We start from the raw sequence: 12,970 nt of genomic DNA on the forward strand, positions 1-12,970 counted from the left end.
TTTTGCATTATTTGATGTAGTTAACGTAAAGTGAGTGTAAATAAGGGAGGATTTGTTGTGAAAATTGCACACTTTTAAACGTATAGTTTGTGCATCGTAGCAGATCTCTTTAACAGTCGTTACCTGTTTATTTATTTTATTTTTATTTAAATTTACAAAAAAGCAAACACTACGAGAATTCGAGCAAATTGACCTCATTTGCCTCTTTGAGTAAGTAAATAAAATTTAATAAAAATAAATCTATATTTTTCCCTTTGCTGCTTGCATATACCAGGGAACTTGACGAAGGCTAGTTTCATAGTTGTGGGGAAATGTTGGAAGAAAATGAACAATTGCGTAGCGCATGAGTTGCCATTAGCGTGAGTTCCAATCATAAAAATATTTGAATACACTCTATACTACTCTTGCACTTTTGGAATTTGAAAAAAAAAAACATTTTAGTAATTATTTAGCCCACGCAAAAACAGATCTTAAATATACTGCATGCCAATCTAAAAGACTCCATTGCATATCAATCGTAATTTTAGTTTAATTTCTACACCAGTACATTTCACGATTTTTTACACTTTTCACGGACGATTTCCAACGTGTTTCGATCACCTCGTCGTTCCATCATTATACTTTAATCATTTGTACTAGACTTCACAAAAGCGCACTCATATCACATCACCTGAGGTCCGGTATGATAGTTCTTGCGCATTTTCGTTTCCTTTGAAGTACAAGATCCTTGGGTTTAGTGAGTTTCCTGTTACTGGTGTATTCATAACATAAGTGATGATGCAACAAAAATTGGAAAAACTAGAGACACAAAGTTTCAAACATTGAAATAAATTTTGTTAATGAATCGATTGATCGATTAAAATAACAAGGCACCCGGAACCGACGGAATTGCAGCTGAACTGGTCAAGAATGGAGGTGCACGACTAGAAAACGAGATTCATCAAATTGTAACTGAGGTGTGGGATAGCGAATCGATGCCTTGTGATTGGAATCTCGGCATCATCTACCCCATATACAAGAAGGGAGACAGGTTGCACTGCAACAACTACAGGGGTATTACGGTGTTGAATACCGCCTATAAAATATTCTCCCTGATCTTTCAGGATCGCCTTGTCCCGCACGACGAAGAGATAGTCGGAAACTATCAAAGAGGATTCCGAAACGGAAAATCAACCACTGATCAGATCTTCACCATGCGGCAGATCTTGGAGAAGATGGCTGAATACAGACACGACACATACCATCTCTTCATAGACTTCAAAGCCGCATATAATAGCATAGCCAGGGTAAAACTGTATGACGCTATGAGCTCTTTTGGAATCCCGGCCAAACTGATAACGCTATTTAGAATGACTATGACCAACGTCACTTGCTAGGTGAGGGTGGATGGAAAATTCTCAGGACCTTTTGCTACCACCAAAGGTCTGTGCCAGGGGGACGAGCTTGCCTGTCTCCTATTCAACCTGGTGCTAGAGAGGGCCATCCGCGACTCGAGTTAACCCAGATCCTGGCATACGCTGATGATATAGACATCATTGGTCTGCGGCTCTCCTATGTAGCAGAAGCCTACCAAGGGATCGAGCAGGCGGCAGAGAACCTCGGATTGCAGATAAACGAGGCAAAGACCAAACTGATGGTGGCAACATCAGCGGGCCTACCAACACATAATCAGAATCTACGTAGGCGTGACGTGCAGATAGGTGAACGCACTTTTGAAGTCGTTCCACAATTCACCTCTCTTGGGTTAAAGGTCAGCAACGATAATAGCATGGAAGCTAAGTTGCGCGCAAGGATGCTGGCTACAAACCGGTCATGCTACAGTCTGAAAAATCAGTGATCTCAAAGAACCTGTCGCGACGGACGAAGCTGGGACTATATAGTACCTATATAGTACCAGTACTCACATACGCCTCTGAGACATGGACACTGTCCAAATCTGACGAAACTCTCTTAGCCACGATCGAGAGGAAGATGCTCCGAAGGACATCTTGGTCCCGTATGTGTGGAAGGACAATGGAGGAGCCGCTATAATGACGAGCTATACGAGATGTACGGCGACCTCATTGTCGTGCAGAGTACCAAGCTCGCCAGGCTCCGGTGGGCTGGCCATGTTGTACGCATGGAAACGGACGACCCAGCCCGTAAAGTCTTTTTAGGCCGTCCACAAGGACAGAGGAGGCGTGGTAGACCCAAATTGAGGTGGCATGATTGCGTGGAGGCGTCCGCCGTTAAGGCCGGGATAACGGACTGGCAGACGAAGGTGCGAGACCGTGAGCGGTTTCGAACACTCCTGAGGCAGGCCAAGACCGCAAAGCGGTTGTAGCGCCGGATAAGTAAGTAAGTAATGAATCGATTGACTTACACTCAACGATTGATGCTTAAAAAAATAATTTGAATCAAAATTTAGCAACAACGACAGCAATTTCAACCGAAATGAGGCATTAATAAGAAATATGGCTAAGGAGTACTATGTACATCTTCTCTTATACAATTTAGTGATGTACTGTGCCCAATTCTACTATTGCTTATTCTCTACGCAACCAATATGAAGCTTCTTTAAGGCATACCATTTCTCTTATTTTCAATTTACTGCGTTGTTTCTTCTCTCATATGTCTACTAATTTGAGATATGAAGCTTAAGCATATGCTGAATCCTTGAGCAAATAGCGACTGCTTCCAGGCCATCGTTTTACACCGGTTCACCCATAAACCTCGAAGTTCAGCATCCACTATGCCAGCTTTAGCGTAACCACTTAAAAAGTTGTTTTGCGTTGCGTAAGGAGACACCAACGATAGACTCTTTTCTCATTCGTTTGGCATCCTTTTGCCATCAAAACAGTCTGTTTAAATAGTGTCTTAATTTTAAAACCATTTCCAGCTTTGATTATCGTTTGCCCGGGACCCCACATTAGATCGTAGCAAAGGAAGGTGGGAAAGGGGAGGCTGGCGGAACAAAAAATAAAACACAACCACTCCCAAGCCCAATAATACCCTTTCTCGGTTGCGGGGTGTAAGTGTGTGTGTGTGTGTGTGTGTGTGTGTGTGTGTGTGTGTGTGTGTGTGTGTGTGTGTGTGTGTGTGTGTGTGTGTGTGTGTGTGTGAGTGTGTGTGTTGGGGTGTTTGTCCGACCCGGTCATGGGTGAGTGGTAAAGGACATGCAATAACATTCTTGTCGATCCCTCGATTCAAACCTTCACCTCCATCCCGTCTCTAACCGTCTGGAATTGAAACAACAAATCACATCAAAAGCACACCATTCCAAACACAGGTTCAGATGGAGGTGGTGAGCGGCATCCCGTAGTTTCCCGTAGGTTTGGAGAGGTAAAAAACAAAACATCACCAACGAAACCAACAAAAAAAGCATCCAGACATTGTAAAGGGTTCTTCTGGCGGCCATACCTTCAGGTAGTTGGCCACCTTTGCCGACCTTCCCGGTGAAGATAAAAGGGCAGCCTCTGCTGCCTCTGTAGCGCTGGCAGCTCTAAATCTACAACAAATCAACGCATCGAAAAGGCATCCCTTCGTGCGGAGGGAGTAACATTTCATCGCTGTCTGCCCGCTCGTAAGTGTACCTCACCGGACTTTGAGCGAGGAGGAAGAAACATGGGATAAAACGTGTAAGCAATTTACTCTAATCATACGGTCATAGGATAGGATTGATAGTAAGTCTTGGCTTTCAACGGTCCTTTTCTTCAGCACTTTCCCCCGGAGGGCCTACAAACACGCACACAAAGACTGTCCGGAGCACACCAAGTGCTAGTGAGAACCCGCAGATGCGCTTATCCCACACGCACCGTCCGGAAAGTGATATTGTTTAACTTTGCTCTCCTTCGATTGTACTTTGGGATCCTGTTTTTCTCCGGGGCGTCCCCTTGTACCACGTTAGTGCTAGTGAGATAGTTGTACGGGTGTGGTCAGACAAATTCTAGTGCAAGTGTTTCCGCTCGATGGCGAGCACACGTTGTTATGTTTGAAGTGGCCTCCGGGCCAGCTACCAGTGCCGTCCGGCAAAGATAGGGAGCATCTTCGTTGTGTTCGCTCGTCCAATCCTGACAAAGCATAGCTACGGATCGCTGTGTGCTACCCGTGAGTGGGTGATTGTTTCCGAGCCCGATAGTGAGGAGAGTTAGAGTGGTAAATTGCATCTTACAGGGTTTTGATTTTGTAATTCCCGCTCTCGGGGCGTTGAGCGCACCAGAATGAGGGATTTTCGGTAGTAACTAACTCACCAGACCTCATTCATCCTTATGTATGCGTCCCATGTTACCCTTTCACAAGGATATAAAACCCACGCTCACTCACCTACCGTTGGAGATATCGGTGAGGGAAGGATTGCCTTTCTTTCGAGTGCCCCGCAATAAAAGCGCATCGTAAAAACCTAACCTCAACCTTCATCCTAAAGCGCTCTCGAATGTGATCCCTTGATTGCCGAATGATGCAATTGTAATCATCCTAATGAAATGGCCAGCAGTGGGACACACAAACAAACTGTTACTGCTCTGGTATTGCCTTTTTGTCTCTCCTTCTCTCCATGGAGCAGAGAAGCGGGCACTATTTGTTTGAGTCGCTTCTGCAGCTAAAGCAGTACAGCGAGCAATCGTGATAAAGTAGCCTAGAATTTATGCACCCTTTGCCCGCACGCTCACATGAACACATCACGTGTGGATGGATTTCATCAAATGTCACTTTGGAGAGGTTTTGAAATAGTTTATGACGGCCAAGCGGAGTTGGATCACAAGTGTTGATAGTTTCAATTAATGCTGTCAATAAAAGCCAGCACTACCCGTGCGTTCAGGCTGTCCGGTGTCACGCTGCTGACATTATTAGGGTGGGCTCATAAAGTTAAAAAAACCATCGCTCCTTGAGTGCGGGGGCGTGTGCCCATTTTAAGGTTATATTGCAGTAGGTTTTATTAGCCAAAGGAGCACCACATCATACAGCCACAGTACGAGAGCGGACGAGAGCCCACTCCACCGATTCGATTATCTTCACCGTTCGCCGTTATGAGTACGGGAACCGCACAATAATCAGGATTACAGTGAGATTGCAACTAAATTGAACCACTTCAGATCGCAATGTTGCAGAGTGGAATTTAGAGATCTTTTTTTCCTTCTTCCTGCTGCTTCCTGTCCGGGCTGCCTCTCATTTGCCTTCACGTACCGCGTACTTTATGAGTCGCGTGGACTTAATATTGGAAACAATCTTTCCCGTGCCGTCCGACAGCGCACGGCCCAAGTGGCGCTCTTCGGGGGTTTGTTTTAAACGCCCAAAAATTACTTCCAGAATACCGTGCTCGACCACATCTGTTCTCATTTCACGGGCAGTGGGGCGGGCGAGTTGTAATCTTGCTGTAAAAACCGTGCGCTCTGCACTTGAAAATTTAAATTTATCGATTTTTCATTAAAGATTATGAAAATAAGATGCGTCCACGGTGCGGGCGCACACAAAACTTGCCTTCCTGCTAGCCCAGGAACGAAGCGAGCAAGCGAGAAGGAGAGTTGGCAGGGTCGCTACTCCGTCTTCAGCCGAGGTTTACGATGATGGTGTACGGGGGTTCGAAGTTGGCTGCTGCCGGCTCTGCGCGTGCCGCCTTTCCCAACATCCGCCTTGAACACCGGCAACGGCAAGCAAAAGGCTCTGCCCGTAAACTAGTGCGGCCCAAGGAATGGTGTAATGGAAGAAGCGGACGGCCGAAGAATATGAACACTCTCTACCCCCTGCTCCATTTACCCTGTCTTGCTCCCTTTTTCGCGCGTAAGCGTATTATAAAACCACCACTCGTAAACCACAACTGCGTCGTTTTTCCATCGGTCTTGCGGTATCGGCCAGAATTAGCGTCTTGCGTCTTAATGCGCCCTCCCGATGAACGGGCGAGAACGTAAAAGTACCGAGTGTTGTGCAAAGGAACGGGCGTACGGGCGTGCGTACACTCGTCTCTCCCTCATTTCGATCGAGCCGCCGGTTCTGTATCGCGCGCGACCAATTCTCGCCCGGCGTTTGCAGGAAAAGAAAATGGGAAGTCGACGGCAAACATAAACACACACACACAGACACGGACCGTACCACGAGAGAAGAAATTTGGCAGAAACGAGGCAAAACTTTGGAGCTCAAGTCAAAAGCCATCCTTTGGAGCAGTACCAGCGGTCTTCTGTCCCGCCTTCTGTCCCCTTCGACCGATTTTTTCTCATCTCTTCTTCAGCTGGGGAAAAACCTTTAACTCGCTAACCAGCTGTGCTGTTATGTGTGTGTGTGTGTGGGTTTTAGGGGAGGGGGGATGGGTATATCGCATCCTGCTGGGGGTAGCAAATGAATTAACACGAAAGGACCGAACAAGGCAGCCCGGAAAGTCACAGACTGTGCCCGCGATAATGAGAAAACGCGGAAAACAAGCTCGCCAACGCGTGGCTTGGTGCCGCGCTTGGTAGGGGTAGCATTTTCCGTGGACAGGAAAAGAATGCCGACGCAAACCTTGAGGGTTTGAGTGAAAACATGTCATAGATCGGAGGAATTATTCTGAACCGCTGTCGTCGTCGGCCTGTTGCCTGGTGTATAACTTCTCTCCTTCATCGGCCCTTGGCCGACGACAACTGCGTGCTGGGAGTCGCTAAAGTGCTGCAAAAGAACTGAAAGTCCTTGGTTGAGCTGTCCTCAGATACGATACAGCAAAAAAAAAAAAGCAGCTAGGCAGCAGTGGAGGTGATGTATTCTTTGTGTCGCGTTAAAGGATTACAGGCAGGTTTTGAAGTTTGAGGGGACTGGAGAAGATCAGCGGTTCACTGCACAGCAGGGTGGCCTGCAGGGTGCGAAGATATTTCAACTATTTTGAATAGACTAGGTAGGTTTTGTGGTGTCGAAAGATGAAGAAACATGTATGCAGCGCGGCTTGTTCTGCTTGTAAAGACTTCAGGAAATTTGAATGGCTTTTGCTGAGCTCCAGAAGACGGTCGAGACGGTTGTGGAGGATTGTGTACATCTAGTAGCTTTAACAAGTAAGGTGTTGAAGTTTTTGGACGTCAGATGCTATGAAAAATTGTTCTGGAAATTAGTCAATTGAAGGAATCTAATTCTATTTCTAATATCCTAGCAGTAGAAAGTCATACTTCAAACGAGAAAAAAACTGAAAAGACATGCGAAACTTCTTAAAACCCAAACATCTGAGCGGCTCACTTTACCGCTCGGAACGGTTTCGGTAAAGATTTAACGTTTTAATTCACCACCGTGCACCCGAGACGAGATGTTCCCCTTGAACGAGCGCGTCACAATACTTTGCCACCCTGTTTGGTCATGGTCAAACGTATCCGGGCTTATTTCCTTTGCGCCTCGCAAGCAGAAGAAGTCGTTGGCCCAGTTTTTCGGCCGCATGAAGACGGCCGCTCTGCCGCTTGCGGGAGTGGCCACCAAAGGGCCGTTGGCAGCATCCGTCGAAAGAAAGCAAAAGGAGACGCCTGTCGCCTTAATTTTCAACTCCCTCCCTTTCCCAGGCGGTTCGGAGGAGTTTCGGAAAGTTTGAGAATAAATTAAAAATTAAAAACCCACCGGGGAGAAAGTGTGCGTGTGCTGTTCTTGAGAAGGCACACGCTATGTGTGTTCTGGTTTGCGTGTGTGTGAGTGTCAGAATCGGGTGCGGAAAAGATGAAGATGAAGGAAAAATGTACATTCTCAAATACTCTCACACACACACACACACACATACACAGAGTGTCGCATGCTTGGGTAAAATCGGCCGAGCTGGAGAGTTCTAGTTTGGGGGCCGGTTGGCCTACTGCTACCTTGTCCGCGCGCGCGGTAGTCAGGTTTCCAAGGGCAACGGTAAAACTTTGAACGCGTTAGAAGCCAGCGTTGCCGACGTCGAGCTCTTATTGGGCCACGTTGGGAGTACGCTGAAGGGGTGGAGGCAGCGGAACAAAACATAAAAATAAAAGGAGAAACCGGGGCCAGTAGGACAACTTTGGCGACCGGCACCACACGCTATGCGTTACGGTGATGGTCCTGGGGCAAAACTCTCGCAAGAGTTGCCGCCGTTTGCCTCCCAACTCCGCCGTAAATCTTGCACTCTACCGCTCCCTCCTTGGCCAACTTTGACCGGGGCCCGGGGAGTCTTCCCGAAGTGGGCGGCTGGCAGGATCCAACGCAGTTCGGGGCTCGGGGTGGGAAAAATCAATAGTTGATTGTTTTGTCGTTGAATAGTGCGGTTGCGGTTGCTTTAGCTCGCTTAAAGCTGATGAGACCGGTGATGCTTCAGCCCCGAAGCTTTTCACTTGTACCGCAGCGATCGAGAGTTGAACCCAGCTTCAAGCTGAAGTGTGCAGCATACAACAGTGTGCGTCTTATAATTAGTAGCATCTCATGCCAGACTTGAAGATATTCACCCTGGATTAATGTACTCTATTTCTCTCTCGTTCGGGATCGTCCAAAGAAACTCTTTGAAGTGTCTGCTGTATATCTCATTACCGCCAGAAAGACCCTCTTGTCTACAGGAACTACCACCGATAGTAGAAACATTCAGCAAAAAAAAACTTAACCAAAAGAAAGGGTCGCTTGGCAGGTCGGTGGCCAGAGTGGCAGGCCTGCTCGTCTTGCGTTTGTAATATCTGCGACCTACCCAGCGCACAGCATACAGGCACAGGGCAGCACGGTAGCAGCCAAAAGGTTAATATATTATGTAAATTTGATTTTCATTTCATCCTTTTAAATTTGACTTAAGCCTTTTTCGTTCAACCCTGGCTGGAAGCCGGAAACGACCCGGAATCGAAGCCAAAACCATTGCAACCTCTTGCCGCCGCATCGCGTCATGTACCGGATGTCCGGGGGGCTTGGCTGCCGTGCTAGGCTGTGTCGGATGCACGACATGGCGTCATCCAAAACTGCCGAAACCAACGTGTCGTGTGTCGTCGACCCACGTAAGAGCGAGAAAAAGGAGCGGTAGAGACAGACAAAGAGGCAAGCATCTGGGAATCTCGAGACTGCCTGTCGGATTATAGCACCCGCGGACCTTGGGATCGTCATCCCGAATGTGGTGTACGAGCAGGGAAGTATAAAAAAAAACAAGCGTCTACTCCGATGAAGCATACGGTAAGCCATGGTGCGGAAGGTGTACAGACACCGACCGACGACTCTTCGCACGGAGGGTTCGCGCTACGGTTCACCAGCAACAAGGGTGCTCTAATGGGAAGATATTTACATCTAATCTACATACATAATAACTGAAGCACCGTACAGTTGTCGGGAGACGCTGTCAACGAGCGAGGCTGCGCCCAGGAGCTGCTTCTTTTGGGTGGAGCGGGTGCTCTCTAGACGATGAAGAAGTGTTATTTTTAAGGATTTATCTATTGCAATTGCTAGGATGATTTTTAGAGAGATCGTATACATCGACCAGTGTCTGTAGTAGGTGAATAGTTTTGTATTATTATCTAGAGCATTACTGCGATACGGAAAACATATTGATACTGAAGGTGTCTTGGGGTACGAGCTAATGCCTGCTGCCATAGAATGGAAACATATTGGAGTTTACCGAATAATTTGCTTGACCTTTGCCTCGCTTAAATGGCACACAATTTTGAACTAAGGAGAAGACCAATGAAAAAAAGGGTTTCTTTATAAAGAACCTTTTTCTAACATACTGTATTATCGTTGCTATTTAATGCACCGTGTAGTATGTAATTTCCACAATCTCGTATTATCAGTCAACGCAAGGAACACAATGTAGGAAGGATAGTGCATACACTTCGGTGTATGCAGTATCGTAAAAGGCATTAAGAGACAAACAGATTCTCGATACCTTCTCCAACTAAGATGAAATGTATTTTTGCTCAAAAACGGTCCACTTTCCGTGCCACCAAGGCCCAAACACTAGCCAGATATGACGTTGCCGCTTCCGGAAAGCATCTTCATCAACATTTCATTGAACCGAGGGTGTACCCTTTTTCTTTCGCCCCGCACTCTTGGGCGCTGTGATCCTGCTGGACTGCTGCTAAGGGTACGCACTAGGCACTAGTCGATAGGTCATTAATGCAAAACCTCCGTCCCCATGATTCCAAGAGTATGACCTGCCTACGCTGATTAGACGCTCCGGCCGCATCCACATGCAAGGGGTTAAGCTAAGGGACCTAATTCCTTATTTATGCCACGCACTGGAGCCGCTCCCTCACGCCACTCACATCTTTTGCCAAAAGTATGATGATCCATCGGGCTAGAGGGTCGACCCGATAATGGGTCCTTGGCCAACTAATCCGGTATATTTGCGTCCGCTCCGAGGTGGGTGGTGCCGGTAGATGGAGAGAGTCGGTGCGAGGGTTAGTGTCCATTTCTCTACCCATCCTTTTGATCGCTTTATTAGACGTCTTCGGACAGGGCCTTGTGTCGATTGTATGTGAAGGCCACTCCACGTCACAAACCCATGCGGGTGAGCATCCGTGTGTGTATGTGTGTGTGTGTTTGAGAAGTCCTCACATCCCTCGCGCGCGCTCGCTTCCGTGGATAACGCAATCTCCGCTCGTATAAATTTCATTTGGCAGTTTATTGTGTGCTGGAAATTAAACCGAAATGATTCCACTAATTTATTCCACTGACGTTAAGTGCGGAAGTAAATCTCATTTTCGGCCTCCTTACTGTCGGGGGGTTTGCTGAAACCCGGCCCACAAAAGGGGGAAACCGTTGCGGGGTGAGGGTTGTTGATTCTCGGCAGTATCGTCGCCGGGTGCGCTTTTGGGGTTTTTTTTCCCCGTTCGGTTCGTCCTCTTCCATCTGTTTGCTCTATCGGTTTCGGGGCAAAGCCCGGCACTCACCGCGGCGCCCCTTCCTCGGCTAATTCGGCTCCCAGGAAACCACCCGGACGCTCGTTAGTCCAGCTTCTTGGCCCGGTTTTACCACATTCCGGGTTATTAGCAGCCGAGCAGCCGTGTGTCTTGTAGGGCGTGAGGCAAGGGCTTAAAATAATCTTTTATCTCTCCAGCACTCCTCCCCTCTCCCCTTCCCGACGGTCGACGGATGAGGTTTTTTCCGATGATGGGCGCTGTCATTCGTATTCGTCCGTCTGCCCTCGATCTTAATTTATGTTTCTCAATCCAGTCACGTCCTCATTAAAGATTCCTTCATGTAGCAGCGGCAGAAAACTCCTTCACCGGGCCAGCGCGGCACGGAACTCATCCTGCCTACGTTATAAGCTTATCGCTCCCCGTTTTTCCGCGAACCATGCTCACTCAGTTGCACGTTTGTGGTGCACACGCTTCGGAAGGAAGTTGTTTTAATTTTTGCGTTTTTTTTCCTCCCTTCCGCCCTTGGCACGGGGCCGGCTTTGTCTTGTTCGGTTTGCGTTTCTTTATTTTTTGGGTAACGACTGTCAGATTTCCTCACCGTCAACAGTTGGCAGGGGTTTACATTACAGTGGGTTGTTTTTCGCCCTGTTGTTACGTTGCATTTCCAATGATTCTTCTTCCGAAAAAAAGAAACATCAGCTACAATCAACGTTCTGTGATTTGATGGACGAAAACCACAAATTAAATTTCAACCAGTGATCCAACAGTCGATTGGAACTGATCAGCGTACGCTCGACGCAACGTACGACGAGTTTGGGTGTTCGCTGTGTGTTGCAGCATGACCTAGAATACAACCTGCAACAGCATCTACCATCCAAGCTTGGGTTAAATCACCGCTTCTAAGAGCTTCTATCAACCTCAACTCTTCTCCCAGCCCAATGTTTGTGGTCGACAAGTTGTAAGTTACTAGCTTCGTGCGACCAAACCAGGGCAATCCCTCTCCGTTGGACATTCTTTCGAGACCCTAGTGGCTGTATCATTGTGGTACAGGTTGGTTGGAAGTGGAATTTGGGGCTTTGGCCTCCCGCATCAGCAGCAGTACACTAGCGCGAACATCTATGTTGTGGTTTTCTTTGATTTGGAAATCTTAAGTGTTGAATGCGTGTGATGGAAAGAGCAAACACGAGGACTGTAACCACAAACCCTCACAGACAGGTTCGAGAATTGAGCTTGGTTTACATAGCAATAGGGTCACTTTTGGATAGGATGCAGATGGTTCGTTATCTGGCAACTAAGGTTTGTTTAAATAAAAATGCTATATTGTTTGTTTTGTGAAATCCTGGTCACGGCACCACATAATATCTAGCTTATCTCTAAACAAATATCATTGTATTCTGTTCATTGGACCAAAAATAGTTTTATTACACTTCCTATCAGCAAAATGTAATACCTTTATCGGGTTTTGAAGGACATTTTCAAATTGCAGAATTATGGGTTGGCCCACCTCGACAATGTTACATTTCCTCTGTTGAGAGGTCGTCAACAAATCGTATCTAGTTGTACCACATGAAGTTGAAGTTCTCAGAAAGAAAAAGGAACAAAAATGTATGAAGCCCTGGTTAGGGCACTGCACAAGAGAAATATTATTTTTACGCAACGCTTGAGTGTGTGTAACAGAGCCATACATACACAGGAACTAAACTATTAAATAACACTTCGCAGGAGTTTCTATCGTAAAGGCTTGTGCGGTTGAGGATATCAATTTCTTGTTAGTGTTCTCAAACTATTCTCACTACATTTCACCTTCGAGAGTGTAAGGATAGCGCATGGTAACGTCTTCAAAACTTCGGTCTTTTTTTTGTTTCTTTTCATCATTTTCACGTCAAAAAATGACACGTCGGGGAAATGGATGATATAGGTAGTCCCGACCCACCGCCCTCACTACAGATCGACCGCAGATGTTAATCAGGTTGAAAGGGACCAAAAAATGGGAATTTGTTGGCAGCAGATTTGGTTTAGAACAAACAATGCACACACACACACTTACAAATAAGCTCGAAAAGAAGGTAAAAAAGGTAACAACTTTCCCAGCCGCACACGTCGTGTGAATATTCCTCTGGCTCCACAAGGGGTGGAGTGGGGCAAAGCGGTCGGAAAAGATGTTTTGTGGTATCGATTAAATATTCAGCATCAAAGCCGGCATCTTCTGGTATCCA

The sequence above is a fragment of the Anopheles coluzzii genome, chromosome X, assembly GCF_943734685.1.
Source record: "Anopheles coluzzii chromosome X, AcolN3, whole genome shotgun sequence".
NCBI lineage: Eukaryota > Metazoa > Arthropoda > Insecta > Diptera > Culicidae > Anopheles > Anopheles coluzzii.